At 47.6% G+C, this 17,395-nt stretch overlaps 1 long non-coding RNA gene across 1 annotated transcript in view; it reads right to left on the reverse strand.

Moving 5' to 3' along the window:
* LOC120913893 overlaps window positions 1-8,772 on the reverse strand; it is a 77,977-nt gene extending 69,205 nt beyond the window's left edge. Inside the window, exon 1 of the long non-coding RNA XR_005743586.1 lies at window positions 8,681-8,772. This is a non-coding gene — a long non-coding RNA (uncharacterized LOC120913893). The remainder of the gene's footprint in view (window positions 1-8,680) is intronic.
* Between the last annotated feature and the right edge of the window lie 8,623 nt (window positions 8,773-17,395).

Genomic DNA, 17,395 nt, shown 5'->3' on the forward strand with positions numbered 1-17,395 from the left:
CCAACATGTCACGCTTCAAAATTGTGTCCGCTTGTGGAATGCCGACAAACTTTTTTACCCTTTAAAATCTTCATAGGCGACGTTTAAAAAAATCTACAGGTTGCATGTTTTAAGTTACAGAGGAGCTAGAATTATTGCTCTCACTCTACCAATCGCGGCGATACCTCACATGTGTGGTTTGAACACCGTTTACATATGCGGGCGCTGCTCACGTATGTGTTCGCTTCTGCGCGCAAGCTCGTCGGGACGGGGTGCGTTTTCTGGCTCCTAACTTTTTTAGCTGGCTCCTAGATTCCAAGCAAATTTGTCAAACCCTGACTTACACCAGTGCTGGTGGTAATAATGCGCTCGCTGACACCAGTGCTGGGGGTTAATAATGTGTTCGCTGACACCAGTACTGTTGTTTTTGAAGTTTGAAAGTTTGCATGCGGCCCCCCATGGCATATGAAAACTTGTCTTGTGGCCCTCAGGTAGTTTGAGACCCCTGGTGTAGAGTATACATGGAGTGAGTATCAGGGCTGATCTCAAAGTGTTAGTAATGACTTTAAGGAGTCAGAGGTAGAATAAACGATCCACAAGAGCCACAAGGTCTTAAATTTATTATAAGTGTCAGTACCTAGGGCCAACATTTCCTCCATGCGCATGATATCATTGAATACAGAGACCCACAGGGACAAGGGAGGGGTAGTAGTAGTTTTCCAAAATTGGGGGTTAAGCTGCCTTGCGGCCGCCAGAAAGAGACGCAGCAAGGTACCCTTCTGGGAAGCTATGGAGTCAGGTAACATGGACAGTAAAGCTATCTCTGGTGAAGGTGTTAGGGATCGATCATAGAGCTTGCTGTATATGGCAAAGACCTGAGACCAAAGGGGCTGAACGGTCAGACACTTCCACCAAATATGGAGGTAGCTACCATCCACCGAGCCGTATCTCCAACACACAGGGGGCACAAATGGAAAGATTTTATGTAGAGAGCGAGGATCCCTGTACCATCGAGAGAGGAGCTTAAAGTGTTTCTCCTGAGAGTAGCAGAAGACAGAGGACTTGTGAGTGAGATAGTAAGATTTCTGCCAATCCGCTGTTTGGAGTTCCTTTCCCAGATCCGTGGATGACTTCCTTGTGTAGGAGGGGGGGGTTGATCATGTATCAAAGTGTGCTGCAGTGTGTACATAGAGGAGAGCAAATGTCTTGGTGTTTCTGAGAGAGAGCACAGCTGTTCAAAACCTGTTAGGGGTCTGTGAGTCTGGGATGAGGAAAAAAGGTCAGAGCAAAAGGAGGATATGCGCAGGGCCGTGAGCCAATTACCATGGTCCCTAGGCAGTACAGGGGAGCCGGAAACGGGGTGTACAAATGAGCTCCCTATGGGCCAGGCGTGACGAGAGTACGGTCCCAACCGTGTGTGAGCCCAGTCCCTGAGGTAACGCAGGGTGATCGAAAAGGGATGTGAGTGGTGATGGGTCAGTGGACAATAAGGAAAGCAATCCCTTCTTGTACCACAACTGTAGGGCGGCTGTTGTCAGCGGAGAAGCATCAAAAAGTAACTGTAGGTGATGTCCATAAACCCAAAGCAAGGCCCGGAGATCATAAAGGATAAAATCCTGTTCTACCATGTTGGAAGCTTTAGGGAAGGGGCGAGGGAACCATTCTAACACCCTGGATAATACTGCAGCCCTATGATATAATTCAAAGTCGGGTAGTCCCACCCCGCCCCAAGTCTTAGGGTATGCGAGTAAGGTGTGATGGATGCGGGACATGCCTTGGTGCCAAATAAAACGTATGGACATGGAGCGTAGGGAAGAGAAAAATTATTTGGAGACAGAGATGGGTACAGTTTGGAACAAATAGAGTAATTTAGGAAATGTGTCCATTTTTAATGTATTAATACATCCAAACCAAGGTATTAGGGCGGAGTCCCAGGCTTCCAATTCCCTCCGAAGCTGGGTCAGAAGTGGGAGATAATTGAGGGCATAAAGCTGCGACAGATTGGAGGGGATCGTTATAGCCAGATAAGAGATGCCCTTAGGGGTCCACTGGAAGGGAAAATGTGCCTGTAATCTAGTGAGAGTTGTACGGGGAAGGGATCTGTTCAGAGCTTCAGTCTTGGATATATTTAATTTAAAAATACTAAAGTCCCCGAACCTATGAAATTCACTCATTAAAGAGGGGAGAGACGTGTGAGGTTGTTGAATTACCAGGACTTTTAGCGAAGTAGTGAAAGTGCTGGATCCTAGAGCCCAGTCCCCCAAGGAGACATGTTACAGGCGACGCCTCATGTATGAGGCCAGGATCCCGTCCAGTTTTGGCTTAATTTTTGGCATCTTGGATGGTTCCGAAAGCATAGCTCTTTTTACCCCCAGAGGGTCTCTTTGGCAGAGCTTTCTTTTAGCATCCTATCGCGTCCAACACCTTTAGACACTGGCGAAAAAACGGAGGTACTTCCCTGATGGGAGGGGTTATATGGAGGGGAACGGTCTTCAATTAGTTGTGTCAGTGTCCAATCACCGCTGGTGACCCTTAACCAATTATGTAATGACTGGCTTTGTGTCCCGTGGTGTATGATAAAGAAATGTGTTCTGGTACAAAAGGTATCTGGCTCTCTATTGAATACATCCCTGTCAGGGAACGAAGCAAGAAATAGACAAAAGTTGCAGATTCCAGCCAGTGTTTGATTAATTGCTGCTGTATAGGGATCAGATTTGATAAGAATGGAAAATCTCTGTGACAAAGAGTTTGAGATATTCGACGATTTGACTCCTTACTCTATACCAGTGGTCATCAACCCTGTCCTGCAGGGCCCACTAGGCCAGGTTTTATGTATTACCTTGGGGAGATGCAGACCAGAATACTGCAATCACCGAGGAGCAAATGATATCAGCTGTGATGTATTTGAGTTATCTTGCAAACCTGGCCTGTTAGTGGGCCCTGCAGGACAAGGTTGATGACCACTGCTCTATACCAAAAACTATCTCCGTGCCACGGCTGGAGGAAACCCTGGATTGCCAAACAGGGGAGTCATTAATCCCACTTTAGGGGAAAGTCCTAGTTGAGTATGTAATTTGTCCCAAATACGCAATAAATGTGCTGTAAGAAAAGACAAAGAAGAGACTGGACCCCGGACAGAGATATCTAACCAGGGAAGTGCCTGAAGATCGAAAGGAGCGATTGACTGTTTCTATATGTACCCATTGTTTAACCCTCCTGGCGGTAACCCCGAGCACGACTCGGGGTTGATTTTTTCTACCAAAATCGGTAACCCCAAGTCACGTTCGGGGTAGCTATGCAGAGCCTGCAGCGCGCGCTGGCTTATCTTCTCCTGGATCCAGCGATGTCACCGCGCTGTGTGAGCGAGCGGGACCTCGCTCGATTCACACAGCGTCCTCCTGTGCAGCCGATCTCTGTTCCCTGCGACGTTACGACGCACGGGAGCGGAGATCGACGCCAAATTCAAAAAAGTAAACAAGTAAACAAACACTATACATACAGTACTGTAATCTATAAGATTACAGTATACTGTATGTAAAAAAACACACCCCCCTTGTCCCTAGTGGTCTGCCCAGTGCCCTACATGTTCTTTTATATAAAAAAAAAAAAAAACACCTTTCTTTCTGCCTGCAAACTGTAGATTGTCCATAGCAACCAAAAGTGTCCCTTTATGTCAAAAATGGTTTTAGATCAGCTAGAAAACAGCGATAATAAATTATAATCACTTGCAGAATTGTGTGATAGCGATTTGTGGGGAAATTCGTCATAAAAAAATAAATAAAATAATGACAGCAACAATTCTGCAACTGAGCAAATTTCAGTGATTTTGAGTTGATTACATCATTGAATCATTTTTATTAGAATTATATTATTTGTTATAATTATTTATAATTTTTATTATATTATAATTTTGTTTTTAAAAAAAGGTCATACCCGGGATGCCTATCAGATTCTTGTTTGGTCAGATTTAAGTGAGTTATTCCTAAAAATTACAGGCCTACAGTATAAAACGCCAAATTTCCTTGCAAATAATGGTACCGCTTTCAGCATGTTTTTTCTGAAAGAATCATACCGCCAGGGAGGTTAAGGTGGGAATGATGGAACCAATTTACTAGTCTAGTTAACACCGCTGCAACATGATAGTAATAGAGAGTCGGTGCCCCTTCAACCCCTTTTGCGTTAGGGAGGGATAGAATTCTCCTTTGCAGTCTAGGTCTATTGGAACCCCAAATAAACCTTGTAAAAGCAGATTGTAGAGTAAAAAAAAAAAAAAATAAGAAGAAAAAAAATAAGAACGGGGGGGGCCCACTATAGGTATAGTTTGGAAAAGATAAAGAAAACACAGTACTATATCCATTTTCAATATATTGATCCTCCCAAACCATGAATATTGGTCTCGATCGTACTTTTTAAGATCTTGTATTGTGCACTGCATAAGAGGGTAATAATTTTCTATATATAGCCTATTAAGATCTTGTGGAATTTACTTACAAATACTTAAAGAGGTTGTACAGGAAAAAATGTTTTTCCCTAAATAGCTTCCTTTACCTCAGTGCAGTCCTCCTTCACTTACCTCAATCCTTCGATTTTGCTTTTAAATGTCCTTATTTCTTCTGAGAAATGCACACTTCCTGTTCTTCTGTCTGTAACTCACCACCGTAATGCGAGGCTTTCTTCCTGGTGTGAAGAAAGCCTCTTGAGGGGGGGGAGGGGGCGAGCAGGCAAGTCAGGACATCGCGGGTGCCTGGCGGACATCGCGGCCGCCTGGCACGCGCATCGGCATCTCAGTGATGCGGCCGGCGGCGCTCGCCCCCCAGTGGCCAGGAGGAGCGGAGGCCGTAAAAAAACAGCCACCCAGAGATTTAGAGCCACCCTGCGGCCGTATATAGTCGTATGGCCGTCAGGAAGTGGTTAAAATTGCTCAGGGCTCCAAAACGTTGAAATTTATACAGAATCAGGGCCGGACTTACCATTGGGCTTGACTGGGCTCAAGCCCATGGGCCCTGGCCAATCGCGGCAAAACCCCCCGTTCGTGGCAATCGCAGCACCCCCCCTCCCGCAATTTTGTGGCAATCCCCTCCCGCAATTCACAGCAATCCGCCGTTTGCGGCAATCGCAGCAACCTCCCGCAATTTCGCAGCAATCGCGGCAACCCCCTCCCGCAATTTTGTGACAATCCCTCATTCGCGGCAAATTTCGGCACCCCCCCTCAACAACTTAGGCGGATGGATGTAATCCTTGGCACCCACCCCCCCTTAACAACTTTGGCGGATGGATGTAATTCTCGGTAGCCCCCCAGCTCAACATCTTCGATGCTCCAGGGGGCCCCTTCACTGAGCTGTGCAAGTGGTCCCAAAATTACTGAAGGCAGCCCTGGGAAGAGGTAAGAAGTCTGTCCGGCGGCTGCCCCCCCCCCCCCCCACAACTTTGATCGGTCGGGCGGCGGATCCCCCCCGCTCAACAACTATGATCGGTCGGCGGTAACAACCCACCCCCCCCGCCCAGGGGGCTCCTTCGATTATTAAGCCCAGGGGCCCCCACCACCCTAAGTCCTGCCCTGCACACCACTGTTATAAAACATTGTAAATAAGTACGTTTTCTCCTTCACTGATGGGCACTGATGGTACTGCACTGACGGGCACTAATAAGGTGGCACTGATGTGGTGGCATTGATGGGCACTAAAATGCAGCACGGATGGGCACTGATAGGCGGCACGGATAGGCGGCATGGATGGGCTTGGATAGGTGGCACGGCTGGGCACGTGATTGGACACGGCTGATCACGTGGTAAGAGTCTCCGTGAGAGACTCTTTACCTTGATCGGTGTTGTCAGACTGACACCCTGCAACAACGATCGCCGCGATGCGCGCCCCCGGGGGCGTGCAGCGGCTCAGAATCCTGAGGACGTCATATGAAGTCCAGTCAGGATTCTACAACCACTTTGCCGACGTCAATTTGTCATTGGCGGGCGGCAAGTGGTTAAAAAAATAAAATAAAAATTGGGGATATTTATTATAGCAAAAAGTACAAAATACTGTGTTTTTTTTAAAAATTTACACTATTCGTTTATAGCACAAAATGTAATCGCAGAGATGATCAAATACCACCAAAAGAAAGCTCTATTTGTGGGGAAAAAAAGGACGTCAATTTTGTTTGGGTACAGCGTCGCACGACCACACAATTGTCAGTTAAAGCAACGCCGTGCCGAATCGCAAAAAATGGCCCGGTCATTGGCCAGCCAATTCTTCCTGGGGCTGAAGTGGTTAAAAAAAAAAATAACACTAAACATGAGTGATAAATATTGCAAAACATTAATATTTGATTAATAATGCATGCCTTTTTGCGAATTGACTACTTTTGAAATAAATACTGCATTTTACGGCGATTTTAACAAAAAAAAAAATGGATGCAGTATTTATCTGTTAGTGAACTGACCCCTAAGAATTCTTGCAGAGACCAAAAGCTACACACAGTCACTGACTCTACAGCACATGAACCATCTGCCCATAGACCATTCCCCCCAGAGCTATGCCTAGCTGGGACTTCGGTGTCTTCACAAAGGCATCTGCCCAGGGGCAGAGTCCCTGCACAGGGGACCCAGCAACACTAAGACCCTGCCTCATACTATTTATGGGCTCTCCCACCACCTACTGGGCATTCTTCTTCAGGGATAGGCTGTTAGGCTGTTGTCTATAAATATTCATGCTGCCCACTTTGTTCTTTCTCCCCTATCATTCCAGAATCCTACAGGGGAAAGTAATCAGAGCAGCAGCCTATGAGACACTGAGCAGGCCTAAACAATCCACCCCTGCTCCACTAATTACAGAGTAGCTGACTAAATTCAAACCCTACACTACTCTAGAAGGGTGCTACACAGGTATAACATGGTGCAAAAGATGGCTAAGTTATGGCAAAGGGTGCGGATCCTCCACAATATAAAATACATACAAAAACAAAACATAGAAAAGCCATTGTTCCAAAAAGACTCAAAACAGAATAAAAATGTGTCGTCCGTGTAGGATGACCACAAATCTTATTCAAGGTACATTAACATGGCACACTTCAGGTCTACCATACACTAATTTTAAGCGGTTTTGATAGAATGAAGAAAATAAATGTCCTCATTAGGGAGATTTTCCCTCACTACCTATCCCAGAAAAAGTCTAACTCTTCCTCACTCAACAATTAATTTTTTCTTCTGTCACAATTGGAAAGAATTCTTGCCAATCCCTGCCATAATGATGACATTTTAACCTTTCCCCACTGCACTAGAAGTGCGATTTTGTCTTTGACAGACAGTAACCTGACAGCAATAAATACACCCCTGCGCTGAGGTGGTGTGCACAGTCTGCGAGAGTGCAATACAGTAATAAATACACCCCTGCGCTGAGGTGGTGTGCACAGTCTGCGAGAGTGCAATACAGTAATAAATACACCCCTGCGCTGAGGTGGTGTGCATGGTCTATGAGTGTTATACAGTAATAAATACACCCCTAAGGTGGTGTGCACTGTCTGTGGGAGTGCCGTACTGTAATAAACACACCACTGTGCCATACCTACCGGCCATAAATACACCACTGCGCTGAGGTGGTGTGCACTGTCTGTGGGAGTGCCGTACTGTAATAAACACTGGACATTAATAAATACACCACTGGGCTGGAGGTGGTGTGCATACTGTAAGAGTGCCATACCTACTGGCCATAAATACACCACTGCGCTGAGGTGGTGTGCACAGTCTGCAAGAGTGCAATACAGTAATAAATACACCCCTGCGCTGAGGTGGTGTGCATGGTCTGTGAGTGTTATACAGTAATAAATACACCCCTAAGGTGGTGTGCACTGTCTGTGGGAGTGCCGTACTGTAATAAACACACCACTGTGCCATACCTACCGGCCATAAATACACCACTGCGCTGAGGTGGTGTGCACTGTCTTTGAGAGTGCCATACAGTAATACCAGACATTAATAAATACACCCCTGCGCTGAGGTGGTGTGTACGGTCTGTAAGAGTGCCATACAGTAATAAATGTGTCAAAAATCGGTATAAACATGCGCAACCAAAAAAAAAAAAAAATTGGATTGGATTGGATAGAACCAAACAAGGTGTCCTGTGCAAAAGAAATAAGTAGATATAAATAACCATAAAATATAGTGTAACACTCAAGTGAAAAAAGTGCAAGTGAAAAATAATACAAAGAAAATAGTAATAAATACCAGACATTATGAAATACACCACTGTGCTGAAAACCCCTCAAATTCCAGTACTTTTTTTTTAAATGCTGTAAGGTGCAATGCAATACACCACACTGCTGCCAACAAAACCTCATTAAATGTCAGTCTTGCATTAAGGCAGCTCATTCAATAAATGGCACCACAGCACTCTAACATATGTAACACATACATTGCTATAATACTTCACATTGCTGGAGCCTTTACCCTGAAAATGTTTCTTATGCGTAAAAGGCTGCAGAGAAAGAGGCAAGGCTCATGTCTTTCCTCAGTGTGTATAGAGTACATGGCAAACTTGTTATAGAAAGTAGTCCTCTTCGTTACAAAATGGCCAGACTGGCCCTTCATGTTTGCACACACTAACAGCCAAGCATTTGCATTACTTTTTCTAGTAAGAGAAAACAAACGCACCGACACTTCCCATGGCACTGCTGATTAGAAATATGCCTTATCCCCTAGCACTGTACTCACTGTTGTGTATGGTAGTCTGCACTCAGCGCTCCCTCAGTTCCTGGACAGGGGGTCACATGACCACCCCCAGGTGCCGCTGATTACCTGCCTGGTGCCAGCATTACCTGGAGTGGATCTATGGTAGAGCACTGGCCTGGACTTTTTATCAGGGGTATTCCAAAGGAAGGATGCTGTGCACAACCTGGGCAAAACTGGAAGCTGAATGACTTCTCTTATGTGGGGCTTCTATTGCTGCTCAGATTTTAAAAGTGCAGGGCTGTCATTCAGATAAAGCTTTAGGGCCAGATTCACAGTAGAAATACGCCGGCGTATCTACTGATACACCGGCGTATTTTCAAATTTGCCGCGTCGTATCTTTAGTTTGAATTCTCAAACCAAGATACGACGGCTTTAGGCTTCGATCCGACAGGCCTTCGGATCGTAGGTGTAATACTTCGGCGCCCGCTGGGTGGAGTTTGCGTCGTTTTCCGCGTCAGGTATGCTAATTAGCTGTTTACGGCGATCCACGAAGGTACGCGCGTTCGTCGCATTCTCTTACGTCGTCGCTAGTCGGCTTTTCCCGGCGGATAGTTACGGCTGCTATTTCATGGCTTATATTTAGACTGCCCATGTTAAAGTATGGCCGTCGTTCCCGCGTCGAATTTAAAAAAATTTTTTTTTGCGTAAGTCGTCCGTGAATAGGAATGGACGTAACGCACGTCACCATTCAAAAGATTACGTCGGTGCAATGTCATTTCGTGCAAAGCACGGCGGGAAATTTCAAAGCGGAGCATGCGCAGTACGTTCGGCGCGGGAACGCGCCTAATTTAATTGATACACGCCCCATTTGAATTAGGCGGGCTTGCGCCGGACGCATTTTTGCTACGCCGCCGCAAGTTTACAGGCAAGTGCTTTGTGAATCAAGCACTTGCGCTTAAAACTTGCGGCGGTGTAACGTAAATGGGATACGTTAGACCGCCGCAAATGTACCTGAATCTGGCCCTTGGTTCCTAGGGCCTTGGTGACCAACATGCGCCCCTGATGGTGCAGCTCTTGGGGCCCATGCAGACAGTAGTCTGTGTTTTCCTTACCTATGTGGTTACTATATGGAAGAAAAAATATTCTTGAAGCTTTAAAGCGGGGGTTCACCCAAAAAAAAAAAAAATTAAATTGCATCTAGCAGATATAGCATATTAAGAACAATAGATTTCGGCAGTTTTTTTTACCACCCTGACACCCTGAACTGGTTCTTGACCATCAAGTGAATTCTGGAAAATTCCTGTTGCCTGGCTGTGCATGTGAGGGGGACCCAAAAGTACAGTGGCTCCTACGGGGGTAGCACTACATAAATTAACGTTTTTGTGCCCTGGTTTCAGCTGTGACTACTTAAAGTGGAGGTTCACCCTAAAAACAATTTTTTTACATTAAAAAGTACAATAGTAAGTACATTTCATTTCGGCAGTTTTTTTTTTTTTTGCTCTGTACTTACCTTTATATCCTGATGTTGTCCAGGGCTTCCGGGTTCCGATGACTGCGGGACTGGGCGTTCCTATCCTTCTGTAGGATGATTGACGTCTTGTGAAACAGGTGACCTGTCGCACAACACGAGTCACCAGACGTCGGGAAAGAGCCGAGCTGCGAGTCGGCACTATACGGCGCCTGCGCAGTCAGCTCTACACAGCAGGCGCAGGCGCCGTATATTGCCAACTCTTAGCTCGGGTATTTCCGGAAATCTGGTGACGCGCGTCACCTGTTTCACAAGCCGTCAATCATCGAACGGAAGGATAGAAACGCCCAGTCCCGCAGTCATCGGAACCCTGAGGCTGGGATAGGAACGCCCAGTCCCGGAGTCGTCAGAACGCGGGAGCCCTGGACAAAATCAGGATATAAAGGTAAGTACAGAGCAAAAAAAAAAAAAACTGCCGAAATGAAATGTACTTACTATTGTACTTTTTAATGTAAAAAAATAGTTTTTAGGGTGAACCTCCACTTTAAGTAGTCACAGCTGAAACCAGGGCACAAAAACGTTAATTTATGTAGTGCTACCCCCTTAGGAGCCACTGTACTTTTGGGTCCCCCTCACATGCACAGCCAGGCAACAGGAATTTTCCAGAATTCACTTGATGGTCAAGAACCAGTTCAGGGTGTTTTGTTTTCTGTTTTATTAGGGGATGAACCTGGATAGGGATCAGAAGATAAGTGATGCCCTGAGCCCAGAACTGTAACTTGAATGCAACTTGAGGACTTGAAACTGTCTCTGGTTAACAAAAAGAAATAAATCACGAGGCTGTCCTCCCATAGGATAAATGGATCAGCTCAATTGGTAAAAGAAAGGTTTCCATTCACTGAATACAGGTGCTCTATCTCTGTAGAAAATGCAAAGGCACCTGGCTGCGCCAAAGCAATGAGGGAAAAGTGCACAAGGAGAAAGAGTCTTATTACAGACACCTTGCACGTCTAAAGCCTCGTGCACACAAGCATTGGACTTTTGTTCGAAGGGCGTTGGCCAGGAACTTGTCTTGCATACAAACAGCAACGAATTGTTGGCCAACAAACACAAAACTATGTGGTTTTTTGGCTCTTTAGCGCCATCATTTGGGCAAGTCTGCTAATATTGTGTTTGGTGAGCATTGATTCCAAGCAAGCTGGTTTGTACTTTGGACTTTTGTCTGACGAACTTGTGTACACACGATGAGAAAATCCAACAACAGACTGTTGTCCACGGAAAATTTTAATGCCTGCCTTCCAACATTTGTCCGCAGAAAATCCGACAACAATTGTCCGATGGAGCATACAAACGGTCAGATTTTCTGCCAACAGGCCATCAACACAAAATTCTCGTTGGAAAAAGGGGTTGTAAAGGTTTTTTTTTGTATTTTCAAAATAGGTTCCTTTAAGCTAGTGCATTGTTGGTTCACTTACCTTTTCCTTCCATTTCCCTTCTAAATGTTTTTTTTTCTTTGTCTGAATTTCCTGTGTCTCCGCAGTAAACTTGCCACCATCATCTGAGCGGTGGTTAGTCAGCCAGAACAGCTTACTGAGGAGGAACAGAAAGTGAGAAATTCAGACAAAGAAAACAAAGAAAAAAAACATTTAGAAGGGAAATCGAAGGAAAAGGTAAGTGAACCAACAATGCACTAGCTTAAAGGAACCTATTTAGAAAATAAAAACAAACCTTTACAACCCCTTTAACCACTTATGGACCTATTCATGCCAATATACGTCGGCAGAATGGCACGGCTGGGCACAATCACGTACCTGTACGTGTCTCTTTAAGCCAAGCCGTGGGGTAGCGAGCTCGGTCCGAAGCTCCGTGACCGCACCCGCGGGACCCGCGGACCCGATCGCCGCCGGTGTCCCGCGATCGGTCACGGGAGCTGAAGAACGGAGAGAGGTGTGTGTAAATACACCTTCCCCGTTCTTCATTGTGGCAGTGTCAGTGATCGTCTGTTCCCTGATATAGGGAAAGACGATCACGGACGTCACACGTCCAGCCCCGCCCCCCTACAGTTAGATACACATATGAGGTCACACTTAACCCCTACAGTGCCCCCCTAGTGGTTAACTCTTAAACTGCAATTGTCATTTTCACGGTAAACAGTGCATTTTTATAGCACTTTCTGCTGTGAAAATGACAATGGTCCCAAAAATGTGTCAAAATTGTCCGATATGTTCGCCATAATGTCGCAGTCATGAAAGAAATCGCTGATCACCGCCATTAGTAAAAAAAAATGAATTTAATAAAAATGCAATAAAACTATGCCCTATTTTGTAAACGCTATAAATTTTGCGCAAACCAAACGATAAACGCCTATTGTGATTTTTTTTACCATAAATAGGTAGAAGAATACGTATCGGCCTAAACTGAGGAAAAAAAATAATTTTTTATACATTTTTGGGGGATATTTATTATAGCAAAAAGTTGAAAATATTGAATTTTTTTCAAAATTGACGCTCTATTTTTGTTTATAGCGCAAAAAATAAAAACCGCAGAGGTGATCAAATACCACCAAAAGAAAGCTCTATTTGTGGGAAAAATTCCTGCAGAGGCTGATAATGAATGCATAAAATACTGTACTTGGAGAAAGAACCATGGATTTTATATACAATCACTTCTGATCTCTGACTGTCCATTACAGCAGTCTGTGCAAGCTCTCCCACTGTTAGTCAGATCTGAAACTGGTTTGAAGGTGATGATGACAATTTAGTGCCATTACAGAACAATTTCTGGCAATTACACACAACACACTTTAGTAAATTGAGCAATGTTTTTAAACAGGTGGCTTTAGAAAAACGTATATAGTAGTTTTTTCGGGAGCATTGATTTCAATAATGCTTAAAGTGAAACAATAAAAGGGACCCCCAAGCTTTTTTTTTTTGGTTCAGGGTTCCCCTTAATATTTATACCAGACCCAAAGGGCCTGGTAATGAACTAAGGTGGTCACCTATGCTGTGTTTTTCAATGACTTTGTATCTGTATTGCCAGGACCCGACAATTCATTATAGCCGCGAGTAGTTTTAAATTACTTTGTTTTCCTTTAGAACTGTCATTTTGTGCAGGGACTTTTCTAAGCACAGGAAACATGCTCTACTTTACAGGCATACTATAGACACCCCCCAGGTTCGAAATTTAAAGGAATATTTCACTTTTATTGTTTCACTTTAAGCATTATTAAAATCACTATTTCTAATGCTTTTTTTTGCATTAATACATGTCCCCTGGGGCGGGACCAGGGTCCCCAAACACTTTTTCTGACAATAACTTGCATATTAACTAGGGCTGTGCAAATTAACTTTTTTTTTTTTTTCTTTAAAGTGTATTTTGTGCGTGTACTCGAGAGAGGAGCCGGACTGCAGGAGTTGGGAGTAGGCAGGCCTCCCCAGAGGCAATCTGCTACCTTTCTCCATGCCCCGGGTGGCAATGGCGGGTGTGTGAGGGGGTCCTCCCACACAGCCTGCCCTACCTGCTCCGCTTTGAAGCCCAACGGGGCAGAGGGACTCCCTATAAGGGAGTGAGAGGATTTGCCCACTCAACCAGCCCCGTTAGTCCTTCGCCTCTCTTTTTAGAGACCGCGTGGTCAAAGTGCGTGCATGTTAACCCAATTTCGAGTGCGTGTAAGTGTGGTGGTTTTTGTGGGAGGGGGGTGGGCGTACGAAGCGCAGGCTTACCTCGCATAGCACACCCACCGGGAGCCGGGCTGAGACCACCAAACTCAATTCACATGTAGCCGAGACCGGGATCCGAACCCCTAGCTGCAGAGGTGAATGGCTTGTCAGCACAGTGCCAATCGCGTTGAGCTACCAGTGCTTGGTATCTGCACTGGGAATCAGCCTGCAAGGAGATCAGCTAAAAGTAGTTGGATCTGTATGTGCGTTATAATTAATCTAAATTAGTCGATTAATTGATTTATAAAAAAAAACTATTAATCGAACAGAAATATTTTGATCAGTAACAGCCCTAATATTAACCTGTAAAATGAGCACTTTTGATTTTTCATGTTCATGTTCCATAGACTTTAATGGTGTTCCCGTGTTCGAACAAATTTTTTACTTGTTCGCAGGTTCTGCTGCGAACCGAACCGGGGGGTGTTCGGCTCATCCCTAGTAGGTTTTATTTAAGTAAACCTGCCATGAGAGATATACAGTGGCTACATTGTTGACTTCAACTTGCAATGCAATGTGCCTGGCTGTTACGCTGTCCCTAGGACTTACATACTAAGCAAGCACATCAATCTAAGAAGTCAGAGAAATGTGAAAAAGCACTTATCTCCATATTTGTTGTTCTGAATCTGTACATCAAAACACTGAAGCAAGTACATCGGATTAACAGCCAGGCAACTAGCATTTTCATGCAGCTCAGCAGTGGAAACATTCATGTTTTTCTAATGACATGTTTCCCTATCGTTTTGTTAAGCAAAAGCATCATGTTTAAAACAAAAAAGAAGTTTCAATTATGTGGTCAGCTTAAATATTAAAGCACAGCTTAAAGGGTAACTCCACTTTTGTGAAGAAGAAAAATAGCAGATAAAAAAAAATAATAATTTGGGGCCAGATCCACAAAAGGTATACCTGTTTCTATCTATGCGGCTGATTCATAGAGGATGCAGTACCGCGGCCGGGTGGGGGCATTTCTCGTCGTAAACCAGCATCGGGCGTTAGTTTGCCGTCGCAAAGATAGGGCTGCTTTTACAAAGTGTAAAGTTAGTACACCATGTAAAAGTATACCCGTCTTTCCCGCGTCGCTGTCAATTTTTTTTTTTCCCGCCGCATCTCTTTTTTACCCGTCGCGATTCACAAAACTTGGCGCAATGTAACGTAACGCAAAGCACGTCGGGAAAATAGCGTTGGGAGCATGCGCAGTACGTCCGGCGCAGGAGCGCGCCTAATTTAAATGGGACTCGCCCCATTTGAATTGGCCCGCCTTGCGCCGGACTGATTTAGGATACACCGCCGCAAATTTCGAGGTAAGTGCTTTGTGGATCGGGCACTAACTTGGGCAATTTGCGGCGGTGTAACTTAAATCACAAAAGTTACGTTGCTCCCGCTGGTTGTGGATCTGGCCCATAGCGTATAACGGGCATCACTAAATGGCGGCCCGCGGTCCGCGTCCGGCCCGAGCTGCTGCTCTTCACGGACCGCGGCGATCGCGCCATCTAGTCGGCGCTTTTGTCCCCAGCCTCCTCCGCTATCATTAGCAGAGTAGAGGAGCGGGAGGCGGGACAATTCTGGACTGGGGGCGAGACCAGAGAGGTAGCCGCCTGTCACGTTAATCAGGATTTGATTGGCTGCTAGGAGGCAGTCCTAGCAGCCAATCACCAGTTCACTGAAAATTCAACCCGGCAGCTCCCGCGCCCCTCCCAGTGCTGCTGTGCCTTCAGTTCGCGATTGTCCCGCCTCCTGCTCTCCGCTCTGTGAAAGGTAGGGGTGGAGAGGGAAGGGAGGAAAATATATCTAAATGTGATGGATGGATGGGGGGGGGCAGTGCTGTGTGTGGGGGGGCAGTGCTGTGTGTGCGGGGGCAGTGCTGTGTGTGCGGGGGCAGTGCTGTGGGGGGTAGTTCTGTGGGGGGGACAGTGCTGTGTGTGTGTGTGGAGGCAGTGCTGTGTGTGGGGGGGACAGTGCTGTGTGTGTGGAGGCAGTGCTGTGTGTGCGGGGGCAGTGCTGTGTGTGGGGGGGGGCAGTGCTGTGTGTGTGGGGGCAGTGCTGTGTGTGTGGGGGCAGTGCTGTGTGTGGGGGGGGGGCAGTGCTGTGTGTGTGGGGGCAGTGCTGTGTGTGTGGAGGCAGTGCTGTGTGTGGGGGGGGCAGTGCTGTGTGGGGGGGGCAGTGCTGTGTGTGGGGGGGGGCAGTGCTGTGTGTGGGGGGACAGTGCTGTGTGTGTGGGGGCAGTGCTGTGTGTGTGGGGGCAGTGCTGTGTGTGTGGAGGCAGTGCTGTGTGTGGGGGGGGCAGTGCTGTGTGTGGGGGGGGGCAGTGCTGTGTGTGGGGGGGCAGTGCTGTGTGTGGGGGGACAGTGCTGTGTGTGTGGGGGCAGTGCTGTGTGTGGGGGGGGCAGTGCTGTGTGTGGGGGGGCAGTGCTGTGTGTGGGGGGGACAGTGCTGTGTGTGGGGGGACAGTGCTGTGTGTGCGGGGGCCGTGCTGTGTGGGGGGACAGTGCTGTGTGTGGGGGGGGGCAGTGCTGTGTGTGGGGGGGGGCAGTGCTGTGTGGGGGGGGGGGGGTAGTGCTGTGTGTGTGGGGGCAGTGCTGTGTGTGCGGGGGCAGTGCTGTGGGGGGTAGTTCTGTGGGGGGGACAGTGCTGTGTGTGTGGGGGCAGTGCTGTGTGTGTGGAGGTAGTTCTGTGTGTGGGGGGGCAGTGCTGTGTGTGCGGGGGCAGTGCTGTGGGGGGTAGTTCTGTGGGGGGGACAGTGCTGTGTGTGGGGGGGGACAGTGCTGTGTGTGGGGGGGGCAGTGCTGTGTGTGTGGGGGGGCAGTGCTGTGTGTGTGGAGGCAGTGCTGTGTGTGTGGGGGCAGTGCTGTGTGTGTGGGGGCAGTGCTGTGTGTGTGGGGGCAGTGCTGTGTGTGCGGGGGCAGTGCTGTGTGTGGGGGGGGCAGTGCTGTGTGTGCGGGGGCAGTGCTGTGGGGGGGACAGTGCTGTGTGTGGGGGGACAGTGCTGTGTGTGTGGGGGCAGTGCTGTGTGTGGGGGGGGCAGTGCTGTGTGTGGGGGGGGCAGTGCTGTGTGTGTGGGGGCAGTGCTGTGTGTGCGGGGGCAGTGCTGTGTGTGTGTGGGGGCAGTGCTGTGTGTGGGGGCAGTGCTGTGTGTGTGGGGGCAGTGCTGTGTGTGTGGGGGCAGTGCTGTGTGTGCGGGGGCAGTGCTGTGTGTGCGGGGGCAGTGCTGTGGGGGGGACAGTGCTGTGTGTGGGGGGACAGTGCTGTGTGTGGGGGGACAGTGCTGTGTGGGGGGGGGCAGTGCTGTGTGTGGGGGGGGGCAGTGCTGTGTGTGCGGGGGCAGTGCTGTGGGGGGGACAGTGCTGTGTGTGGGGGGGCAGTGCTGTGTGTGGGGGGCAGTGCTGTGTGTGTGTGTGGGGGCAGTGCTGTGTGTGTGGGGGCAGTGCTGTGGGGGGTAGTTCTGTGGGGGGGGCAGTGCTGTGTGTGGGGGGGGGCAGTGCTGTGTGTGGGGGCAGTGCTGTGTGTGGGGGGGCAGTGCTGTGTGTGGGGGGGCAGTGCTGTGTGTGGGGGCAGTGCTGTGTGTGGGGGGGGGGC

Source organism: Rana temporaria, chromosome 9 (assembly GCF_905171775.1).
Source record: "Rana temporaria chromosome 9, aRanTem1.1, whole genome shotgun sequence".
Classification (NCBI taxonomy): Eukaryota; Metazoa; Chordata; class Amphibia; order Anura; family Ranidae; genus Rana; species Rana temporaria.